This window comes from Papaver somniferum, chromosome 4, assembly GCF_003573695.1.
Source record: "Papaver somniferum cultivar HN1 chromosome 4, ASM357369v1, whole genome shotgun sequence".
Taxonomy (NCBI): Eukaryota; Viridiplantae; Streptophyta; class Magnoliopsida; order Ranunculales; family Papaveraceae; genus Papaver; species Papaver somniferum.
In genome coordinates, this window is record NC_039361.1 from 78,172,844 (window position 1) to 78,185,708 (window position 12,865).

At 38.4% G+C, this 12,865-nt stretch overlaps 1 pseudogene; it reads left to right on the forward strand.

Annotated features, from left to right (window-relative positions):
- The first annotated feature begins 240 nt into the window (after window positions 1-240).
- On the forward strand, window positions 241-2,490 carry LOC113275966 (annotated as a pseudogene).
- The last annotated feature ends 10,375 nt before the right edge of the window (window positions 2,491-12,865 follow it).

Below are 12,865 nucleotides of genomic sequence, written 5' to 3' on the forward strand. Positions count from 1 at the left end.
GGAATCTCTCGACATTATAAGAATCCTTTTTGTTCCTTGTGGAAATTAAAAAATAAAAATGGTTTTCAATAATAATACTAGTACCTACCCCCTCTAATTACATGTTGTGCATTAAGTACTAATTTAAATTATGTTGACTTAACGGAGTTCCCGATAATTTCATACGTATCGGTGGAACCAAGTACACTATAAGTGAACATATCCCCGGCCACCATGAGTATCAACAGCAAAACTCCAAGTTGTTCAAACACCAGAGAAAGCCAAAATAATGGAAGAAGAGAAATGGATTGGCGGCATGCTGGCGGAAGAAGGCTACACAAGATGGTACAGTAGATCTCAAGGGTCGACCTATCCTTAGATCAAAGGGTGGCAGGTGGAAGGCATGTTCTTTTATCGTAGGTACTGTATCCTAAACAAACATTCTTACTTTTTACACATTTATTTGTTTCTAAAATCTAAACCAGCTCACTTGAACTGTTTTTATTGTATAAAGGCTGTGAACTGCTTGAGAGAATGGCATATTTTGGAGTTCTTGCCAATTTGGTGGTTTACTTGACGACTAGACTACATGAAGGCACAGTCGAATCATCAAATAACGTGACCAATTGGATTGGCACGACATGGATGACAACTATTATCGGTGCTTATATTGCAGATACCTATCTCGGCCGGTACTGGACATTCGTAGTCTCTTCTGCCATTTACTTCTTGGTAAATATTGTTCATAATTACCCAATTTAATCAAACTATTTGATAGAACAAGCATTCTAAGTATAAGAACATTATTGGAAACCGCTGCAACTACATAAGAATATCAATTTCATCAGCAATTAACATCTTGTTCTTGCACAGGGAATGTGTTTATTAACTTTATCAGTTTCATTACCCGCATTGAAGCCATCGTTATGTGGAAAAGGGGTACTTGCCCAAGATTGTGATGCCCGAGCTTCATCGTTTCAAGTCGCCATCTTTTATTCCGCACTTTACATAATTGCAGTAGGAAATGGTGGAACCAAGCCCAACATATCAACACTGGGTGCTGAACAATTCGACCGTTATGAACCCAAAGAGAAGCTCCAAAAGTTATCCTTCTTTAATTGGTGGATGTTTACCATATTCATTGGAACACTTTTTGCAAATACGGTTGTCGTCTACGTTCAAGATAATGTTGGTTGGTCCCTCGGCTATGGCCTTCCTACACTTGGATTAGCCATTTCAGTTTTAGTCTTCTTGGTCGGAACCCCTTTTTACAGACACAAGATCCTGTCAGGAAGTCCTTTCACTCATATGGCTATGGTTCTTGTTGCCGCTTTGAGAAACCGCAAAGTTATCTTACCTGATGAACCAAAAGATCTTCACAAATTGAGTCCCGATGAATATACCAGTGCTCGGAAGTTCAGAATTGACCACACCCCATCACTGAGGTCAGTTTTTCATACTATGAACAGAACATACACAATAGCATGTAAAAGATAAAATCTCCTCCAGATATTTTTTGACTTACTAGCATTTTGTTGTGCCTACTAATATATAACAGGGCACTTGACAAGGCTGCTGTGAAGACCGGTCGTTTAACTGGCCCATGGAGACTTTGTCCGGTGACACAAGTGGAAGAAACGAAACAAATGGTAAAAATGATACCTATTCTGATTGTGACTTTTATCCCATGCGCTGTGTTGGCCCAGACGAATACACTTTTTGTTAAGCAAGGCGCCACTTTACAGAGGAGTATGGGTCCTAATTTCGACATTCCTCCAGCAAGTCTTGCTGCATTCATTACACTCTCAATGTTGATTAGCATAGTTGTCTATGACCGTTACTTCGTGTCGTTAGTTCGTCGGTACACGAAAAATCCTAGAGGGATAACAATACTGCAGAGAATGGGAATTGGCATAGTGATACACATTATTTGCATGATTACTGCATCCTTAACCGAAAGGGAAAGACTGAATGTGGCAAGAGATAACATCACAGGTAAAAGTGAGATAGTTCCTCTATCTATTTTCGTGTTACTACCGCAGTTTCTTTTGATTGGGATATAGGACGCTTTTTTTCTCGTTGCGGACATTGAATTCTTTTATGATCAAGCACCAGAAAGCATGAAAAGCATTGGAACATCATATTAGTCTGGGAATTGGACAATTCCTCAGTAGTTTTCTTCTGAAAACTGTGGCTGATGTCACAAAGAAGAATCACCACAAAGGATGGATATTAAATAACTTAAATGCGTCTCGTTTAGATTACTTCTATGCATTTCTAGGTGTGTTGAGTGTTCTCAATCTTATTGTGTTCTTGATTGTCACTAGGAAATTTGTTTATAACATCGAACAGGAACCAGAAGAGTTCTCGAAAACAGAACTAGCAGAGAAATAGGTTGTCAAGGCCATAAAAGTTGGAGAAAAGCCAATTCACTTGAATGCAATTTACATTTCATGTTGTGTCAACACACCGGTTTATGTTCTAAAAGATTTCCTGATTGTTTCTTCTGATTTGTTGGTATCAGTATCGCTCTGTAATGAATACTTGTTTCTTTGGCTTGGTAGACTATGTTAACAGAACATAATTGCAGAACAAAAGAAAACAAACTACAGTAACATGGTTATCTTAAAGATGCCAAACAACCTAAGGGGAAGAACCTGAGTATTTGACATTTTGTTACAAGGTCAAACAAAAAGCTAGAGGTTGAGCTAATATAATTCAGAATGTAGCTGCATTGGGTCAATGAGCCAAAACATATGGCACCTGATTAACAGTTTTACATGCAAATTCAATCTTGAAGCATTTCTACTGCTTCTGCCAAAAATAGATTGGCCCTGCCAGTGTAGAAGATGTTTTTGCTTTGATAAAGTTGTCCAGATTTAAGCTGTCTCCCTTGATGGCCATTTTGCAGGACCTAACCCTCTATTGCAGCTACATGTCATCCTCCTCGCTGTCACAGATCTCCATAACTTCATCATCGCTAATCTCAATAATACATGTAGAGGATGTTCTGATATCACCTTGTTTGAGCAAAACTAGAGTTTCTCCGGAGCTCTCATTTGTCTCAAACCTAGTTGCTGCCTATCCGCAATTACAAAGTCCACCATGGAGTCAAAACAAATATTGTTCTATTCATCCTTAATACCTTCAGACAGCTCACATTGGTAATCCAAATGAGGTGTGCCTGCAAAATAACCAGTAGTATCTGTTAGAATACCAATTTTTCCATGGACTATGTTTTGATCCCTAGACCTATTGCCCATTAATTGTTTTTTCTTTTAAATAGATAAAACAATAGTCCCACATTGACTAAAATCTAAAGAGTTTTAGACATAAATATCATAGAATTGGCTATAAGGGCATGGCCCTTGGGTCATTAGACTTTTGTGTTTGGAGGGAAGACTTAGACTTAGACTAGGGCAAGGTTGCCTTTCCCGTACGCGCGGTGCTTCGCACAGAAGCACGCACGCCGCCGTCCGGTCGGGTGTGTTAGATCCTATCTTGTTTGTACACAAAAGCAACACTGTTTTTAACCCAACATTACCAGTATTTCTGTCATACGCATGGTTTGGTTGCATGCTTTTTTCCTCTCGTTTGTAACGTCTTAAACACTATATAAGGGAGGAGTCTTGAGCTCATTTGATACACCACAGAAAAACATCTCTTCTACTCTCCCTCTGTTTTTCTGTAAACATTTCTTTTACTGTTTTAAGTTCTGCCAAGCTCTAAGGGTACCCTCATTGTATGCTACATTGAGGGGTACTAACTGTAGTTGTATCCTGGAGGTGACTCGCCAACTGCTGTAGCATCTCAGAGGAGTGGCAGGCGATATTGCCTTTAGGACAGCGTAGTTTACGTGCCTCTACATTCTCTGTGCAGCAACATCAGCAACATTATTTTGAGCTAAGTATCTTCTTCTCAGTTATATTATTAGTATTTTCTCCAACAGTATCATGACATGTAATTATCATATTTTTTTTTCACTGAATCAGGTAAAGAAGGTATCATGAGTTTTTGAACTAATGAACTGGCATTGTGCGACAAAAAACAAAGTAAACCATGGATTGGAGCTACATCATTAAAGTGTTACTTGTTCTTAGTAACTAGTGGTTTGCCTGTGCCATAACGGCACGGGGTGTATCGGGTCGATTTTCACGGATCAATGTGCATAAACTAATGCAAAATATGAGACTTGAAAATCAAGATTCTGATAACATTGCATTCGCTGAATACTTGCCAAAAGGATATTATCTGAACATGATATTCTTCTCTTGTCATTATCTTTGTTGTTCTGAATTTGTGCTTATGAAACATTGTTCACTATATGGCATGTGTTTTGAAATTTGTGGATAACCCGTTCCATTAAGTAAAAAACTATAATCGTAGTTGTGCCGGTGGCTGTGGCTTAGTAACCTGGAAAAGGAGCAACGGGAACGAAATCGGTGATATAATCAAAAATCGTGAACTGTTTCAAAAACTAAATCCAAAGAACATATCGGCAGCGTAATTATTAAATTTTACTTTAGTTTAAATTTTATAATACTACACTAACAATTTGAAACATATATAGATGGTTACTTACAAAAGTCATCTGTGAGCATAAATGTAAACAGGTGTCTCTAAGCTATGCATGCTTACTACATGTACCTTTTTAGTTTTAATCCACGTTGCACCACCTCAAACAGATGCTTAAACCATGTTAAAAATGCTCCAAAAACGCAAGGGCTATTCGGTGATTGCCTAGTTCAATACAAAGACCTAGAGAAACCTAGTTCTCACTTCTCAATTGTGCTTGCGTTGTGCTTTTACTTTCTATTTCGGAGTATTTGTAATTTTTTGTTTTCTATATACAGTCCAACTCTCGGTCTGTGTCTATCATATTACAGACGAACTCTATTTGATTCGAAGATTGTGGTTTTAAGAAAAGTTTTGATGGATTCGGACTGAAGTTGCTTCGTCTTCTTCTTTTCCTTCTTTCTTGTTTTCGTTATTTTACATTTTCTTAAATCGAGACGATTTGGAGCTTATATAAATCAACTGACAACTTTTCTTTTTGTGGAACTAAATTGAAGTACGAAGAGGACTTATCAGCGGTGGTGGTGGTGGTGGTGGCGTTAGGTGATGAAGTAATTAGTATTCGTTAATGTTTGGTCGAATAATTTATGTAAATGGTTGATTTGTGAATTGAAATATATCAGATGAATATATAGATTTTTATGTGGATTGTGAAGAAGCATTCGTTGCTCGGTAGCTGTATGAATTTAATTAAAATAACATTGGTCAGATTAGATTTATGCAATGCGCGGTTGTGGTGTCGCTGGTTTGAGGGCGGTGGTGGAGGAGGAAGCACGGAGGGGCTAAATTGAAGGAGGTGGAGGAGAGTGGTGGCGGAGAGACGGAGGAGGAAGTAACTGGTTTCAGAAATAGAAAGATAGATTATGCAATTGTCCCTTGTGTTTACAAAATTCACCGGAATCTCGTGATGGCGTAGGAAAAATCTTAAAAACACGGAGGGACATTTTGTTCAGAAAAAAAGAGTTAAATTCCTTACTTTTACGACCGCACCCTTCTTCCCTTTACGTTATTACGATGGCCCATGAACAAAATGGAAAACACGGAGGGGCGTTCTTGTCTGAAAAAAACGACACCAAATTTTTTTGTCACTAACACCAAACAAATCATTTTGTTTTATATTATAGATATACATACATATACTTGAGGTAAAATCCATCCAGTGAAATAAGATCCAAAAGATAATTGGACACCTCCTCTAGTGCAGAGAAAACGAAAGATCAAATCATATGTCACCTACAATATCTAGTACAACTTCGCCTTAGAGCTGTATCATTCAAACCATCCAACATGAAAAGTTACAGACATTTGCATTTGATTCGACAGTATTGATATTCTTCGTGATTTCGTTTCGTCAACAACCATCGGATGACAACTATGACCCAGGTAATCTTCAAGCAACTGAATATTCGGTCGCGTGGAGGAAATGAAAATGGTAACTGAAAGATAATATGTACTTCATATGCATCATGCCTTGATGTTATTTAAGAGAAAAGACAACTATTCAGGGTTCAAAGGAGTTTTGATAACCAACCAAAAAACAGTTTACCATTACAATTCGCACTGAGAATTACAGAAGCGATACCATAGGTTTCACAGGGTCACTTGCGTGTCTAGAAAACATAATTGAGCAAGAGAAAGAAAAAAAGGTCCAATACTCCAGTGATTATAAGCCATGATAAGGGGAACATATGTACAAGATAGATAACATATTCAGCATAAAACCATAGACATACAAAATTCAAATCCTCAAATATAATCATGGAGACAACCTTTAAACACCCTCTATATTAAGTACTAGTTAAAGAAACACCAGTTCATAGATGGCCTATCTGACTCCATGCAAATGTAATAACTGATAAGACAAAAACACCCAATGGTTTACATATTCCAACCAAGAAAAAATAAAAATAAACATGGTCTACATCTACCAGTGCACAGAGAGAAATAACTGACAGAATAGAAAGAGCTATACTAGAAACCAATTAAAATATAAATAACAAGAAGATTTCCGGTGATACCTGAGACGCGTGCATCTTAAAAATTAAGCTGAAGTGAAGAAGGGCTGCTTCCTGGTGGATTAGAAGGACCACAAATCATTCCAACATTTGTTAACATTAGGTTCTCCAATTCACCTTCGGGCACAACACACTCCATTTTCTTCTCCTTCAGATCCATAGACAAACCATGACACTTACATTTACAATCTTCTAACTGTTTCTCCACTTCCACAAACTTAGTATTCAATACTTCATTCTCATCCTCGGCTCTTGTTTTCTCACATTCCACATCCTTAGTCTCCCCATCGACTCGAACACACTTGTCCCTTTGTGCACTTTCCAACTCTTCCATGTAAGCAGTTCTCTCTTGTTCCCAATTCTTTTCCTCCTCCTCTAGACTGTTAACCCGCTCTTTCAACCGACTGCACGTCGTACTCCTCAAGTACTTTCTGAGCATTCATCCTAACCAAATCTTGGTCATTCAACTTTCCCATAATCACATCACACTCAATTTTCTTCTATTCAAACTCCACATGTAACTCATTGTACATATTTTTATACCCCTTGAGATCGTTATTTTCCGCAACTAAGGTTTCAAACCTTTTCTCAGTTTCAATAAACTCCATTCTCCTCTTTAAACTCCACATACAACTCATTGTACATATTTTTGTACTTCATCATCTCATTCTGTACAGAATTGTTCCCCAAAGTTAATCTTTCAAACTCCATTTTCTTCTCTTCAAACTCCAAGTACAAGTCAACATATTTGGAAGTTATCAGGAAATACATATAATATTATGTACATATCCTGTTGACATCATTAGGAAATTCATATATACTAAGTTAGGCAAGATATCATCTAAATGAAGTAGGATATTGTTTGTTTGCTTTTATGTGTGCTGGATACAACATCTATATATTATTTTGTACATGTAAAGGTTAAGGCAAGATTGAGTAAATTGATTCTCTTCTTCTCAACTGTTTTATGGCATCCGAGCCAAAAGCGAATTAATCAAATCTTTCAAACGAAGTTTTTCTTTCTTTTGTCTGTGACGAAGCTTTGCATCATGACCGGGAAAGACTGGACATCTAATGAGAAAGACTCTAATAGGGAAGACTCTACATCTAATGAGAAAGACTCTAATAGGAAAGACTCGACATCTAATGGTGAAAGAAAAATTGATTCATCTTCACCATACTACCTGCATCCTTCGGATCACACGGGTATGGTTATTTCCCCGGTGAAACTCAATGGTGATAACTATGATGAATGGTTTTGATCAATGAGTAATGCGTTTCGAGCCAGACGAAAATATTCCTTTTTGGATGGAAAAATTACCCAACCTAAGGAAGATGATCCTGATATTGAAGATTGGTGGAGTGTTAATTCAATGCTTGTTGGATGGATTGCTACATCCATTGAGCCGAATCTGCGATCAACTATTACTTACTATGAGACTGCCAAGGAGCTTTGGGATGATTTGAAGAACCGATTTCCGATTGGGAATGGACCAAGGATGTTTCAATTGCGTTCAGATTTAGCCAATTGCAGGCAAGATGGACAGGCGATTGCTGCTTATTTTGGACGACTGAAAGTTCTATGGGAAGAACTCAGTAACCACGTTAAACCTCCCATGTGCAGCTGTAATAAGTGTACATGTTTACTTGCTTCTCAGTGGGATAAACAACGAGAAGAAGAACGTGTTCATCAGTTCTTGATGGGTCTTGACGATACGATATATGGGACGGTCCGCTCTCATATAATTGCTCAAGATCCTCTCCCATCACTAAGTCGTGTATATGCATTGGTTGTGCAGGAGGAAAGACACCAAACTATTTCCAGGACAAGAGATGTACGTGTGGAAGCTGTGGGATTTGCAGTACAAGCCCCAAAGGTGACAAAGGGACCTGCTGCTAGGATGACTACAATGTCTGCAGACAAACCAACTTGTAAGCATTGCGGAAAATCTGGTCATGAAACAATAAATTGTTTCAAACTCGTTGGGTATCCAGATTGGTGGCTAGAAAAACATGGGAAAGAAATTGGAGGGCGTGTATAACAAGGATCAAACAATAGTCAAGGAAAGCCAAGGTTTGCTGTTGCTAATGCCATTATATCACCTACAGGTGGAGGTGAAAACTTTGGTGGTGTCTCTATTTCAGCACAAGATCGGACAACAGTAATGAATACTCTCACAGACTCTCAATTGACCGCCATCGCAAACATCCTTAACTCATCGAACAAGGAGAGTTCAAAAGAGAAACTTTTCGGTAAGTGGATACTTGACACAGGCGCATCGAGACATATGACGGGATGTAAGGATTTATTACTTCAGTTGCAGCGGATAGGCTTGTCGCATATTAGACTTCCAAACGGCACTTACTTGCACGCTCAGTGCGAGGGAACTGTTGTGATTGGGCCTGATTTGAAACTAAATCATGTTTTATTTGTGCCTACCCTTAGTTGCAATTTAGTTTCCTTGGCATGTTTGATTAACGACATGAAATGCACGGTCACATTGACTGGTAAGCTATGTTTGATACAGGATCGCACTACGAGAACCTTGATTGGAGTGGGTGAGCAAGAGGACGGGGTCTATATTTTTAGGAGTGCGACACCAGGTACGGAAAATCGAGTAACTACAAGAAATACTTATTATTTATGGCATAGGCGTTTAGGTCATGCGTCGAATAAAATTGTTTCCCTACTTCCTAGTGTTATTAAAAGCGATTGTGAAAATTCTCGTGGTGAACCATGTGATGTTTGTTTCAAGGCAAAACAAACTCGTGATGTTTTTCCAATCAGTATGAATAAAGCTAATGATTTATTTGGTTTAGTTCATTGCGATGTGTGGGGTGCTTATCGTACTTCTTCTTCTTGTGGTGCACATTATTTTCTTTCCATAGTTGATGATCATTCTCGAGGTGTTTGGGTTTATTTAATGACACATAAATCTGAAGTGACCCAAATCTTCAAAAACTTTTGTGTTATGTCTAAGACTCAATTTAATAAGCTGGTTAAAGTGGTACGAAGTGATAATGGTACGGAATTTCGACCATTAGTTCCTTACTTTGCTGAACACGGAATCGAATTTCAGACCTCATGTGTCGATACACCTCAACAAAATGGACGTGTTGAACTCAAACATCGTCATCTACTTAATGTCGGGAGAGCTCTACGGTTCCAAGGTAATTTACCATTAAAATTTTGGGTGAATGCATTTTGACTGCTGCATATATTATCAATCGTACACCGACTCCGCTGCTTAATGGAAAAACTCCGTACGAATTGTTATACGGGAAGCCTCCTTCATACACTCATTTGCGAATTTTTGGATGTTTGTGTTATGCCCGTTTAGTGTCTCGAGACAAGAATAAATTTAATCCTAGAAGTCGTCGATGCATTTTTGTTGGATATCGTCATGGAAGGAAAGGTTGGCGAGTTTTTGATTTGGAAAACCATGAATTCTTTGTATCACGGGATGTGGTATTTTTTGAAGATAAAATTCCTTATCATGAAACGACATTGGATAGTCCACCAAATGACGTTGATCAACCTTATATATCATCACTTATTGAGGACTGTCAAGATATGGAAATTGAGTGCACTATGCAAACGTCAGCTACTTCCTCCACTACTGGGCATGAGTGTCCTCCATCCAATGGTACGGATGCAAGTAAAACGTCGTCTACTGAAATAAATTTGCTACAGGACAGGGGGAGCATTAATTGTACGGATCATTCTTCTCTCACTGTTGACGTGGAGAACGAAAATCATGAGACTTCTGTTCGTCGGAGTGACAGATCCAGAATTCCTAACACTCGTCTACGTGATTACGTCTGCAACACAACTCGAGTTATAGACCCCGCGTCAACCTCCTCTCTCCAAACAACGTCTTCAGGTACGCCTTATCCAATAGCTAATTATGTATGTTGTGCTAATTTTTCGGCGAATCATGCACATTTTCTGGCAGCCATTACTGCTTGCATTGAGCCTACTAGGTATGCTGAGGCAGTGTGATACCCACGTTGGATCGAGGAAATGATCAAAGAGATTTATGCGCTTATTAAGAATGGTACATGGGACATTGTTGATCTTCCTCCCGGTAAAAAGGCGATTGGTTGTGAATGGGTATATAAGATCAAGTATAACTCAGATGGTACTATTAAGAGATTCAAAGCTCGTTTAGTGATTCTTGGTAATAATCAAGTGGAAGGAGTTGATTATCACGAGACATTTGCGCCAGTTGCTAAAATGGTTTCTGTTCGGACATTTTTAGCGGTTGCGGTTGTTCGTGATTGGGAGTTACATCAAATGGATGTAAATAATGGTTTTCTTCATGGTGATCTTGACGAGGAAGTGTATATGCAACTTCCACCTGGGTTTTCTACTGCTTCTCCCGGTAAAGTATGTCGTCTCCGTAAATCTTTATATGATCTTCGTCAGGCTCCTCGCAATTGGTTTGCTAAACTTGCTGGTGCTCTGAAATCTTTTGGGTTTGTCCAATCATATGCCGATTACTCACTTTTCACATTGAAGCAACATGATAGTGAGCTTCATGTTTTAGTTTATGTTGATGATTTGATTATTTCTGAGAAAAATTCCGCTGCTATTGCTTCTTTTAAAGCCTATTTGAGTCGATGTTTTCATATGAAGGATTTGGGCATCCTCAAGTATTTTCTTGGAATTGAGATTTCTCGGGGACGTGATGGCTTGTTCTTGTCACAGAGAAAATATACATTAGATATACTATCTGAAACGGGACTTCTTGGAGCGAAGCCAGCTAACTCTCCCATAGATGAGAATCATCGTCTAGCTCTTGACGATGGGCCTATGTATTCGAATCCGTCTCAATATCGCATACTTATTGGGCGCTTGATATACTTGACTATTACTCGTCCTGAACTTTGTTATTCAGTTCACGTTTTACCCAATTTATGCAATCTCCTCGTATACCTCATTGTGATGCTGCGGTTCGGGTTCTTCGATATCTCAAAGGTCATCCTGGTCAAGGTATTTTTCTGCGTAGGGATAGTGCTCTACAACTTAATGCGTATTGCGATTCTGATTGGGCTTCATGTCCTATTAGTCGTCGTTCTCTTACGGGTTATTTTATATTTTTTGGAGGCTCTCCTATATCATAGAAGACTAAGAAGCAACACACCGTATCACGATCTTCTGCCGAAGCAGAATATCGTTCCATGGCTTTCACCTGTAGTGAGTTGACATGGCTAAAGACTTTATTAAAGTCTCTTGGTGTTTTCCACTCGCAACCGATGCGTCTTCATTATGACAGTCAAGCTGCACTTCATATTGCTGCCAATCCGGTTTTTCATGAGCGCACCAAGCATATCGAGATTGATTGTCACTATATACGTGATCATATTCAAGCAGGTGCTATAGTTACTTCTCATGTTCGTACAACGGAACAACTGGCTGATATTTTCACTAAGGCACTTGGACGTCCTCAGTTCGAATTTCTTCTTCGCAAGTTGGGTGTTCGAGATCCTCATCCTCCAACTTGAGAGGGAGTATTAGGAAATACATATAATATTATGTCCATATCCTGTTGACATCATTAGGAAATTCATATATACTAAGTTAGGCAAGATATCATCTAAATGAAGTAGGATATTGTTTGTTTGCTTTTATGTGTGCTGGATACAACATCTATATATTATTCTGTACATGTAAAGGTTAAGGCAAGATTGAGTAAATTGATTCTCTTCTTCTCAACTGTTTTAGAAGTACTATCCTCAAGCTCTTTCTCCTACTCAAATTTTTGATATACCCTGTAAACATAATTTTCCAGTGTATACTTTCATCATTGGCTTTGTTCACCTCACTTTCCCAAACAGTAATAGTTCTATCCATCAGTAATTACTAAGATTTTATACCAAAAAAGAAGAAGAAGTAATTACTAAGATTATTACTAATTACATTAACTGAGTCACAATAATGGTGAAAGAAACTACCCTAATGATAACTTAGTAAAATCAAGTGAATAAAAGGAGAGATTAACGCCAACCTTAAATACGATTTCCTGGATCAAGAATCATGCCTAAGAGAACATCCAGAAGTTTTTGTAAGAAAAGATTTCACTTTGCAAATGAGAGAGTGAAGGTAGTAGAGTCTCAGAGTATCCAAAAGAGAACTACTGTACATGGTAGCTTACGTTTTTACCCTTTTGTTTGTTTGTTTCGCCTTAAATGGTGTTACGTAAAAAAGTGCAGTTTTTATTTGGCTGGCTCAGCGTGGTGTAGCTGTCTGCTAGTGACATAACCAAGCCTCTCCCTGAGTACATATTAGTGTA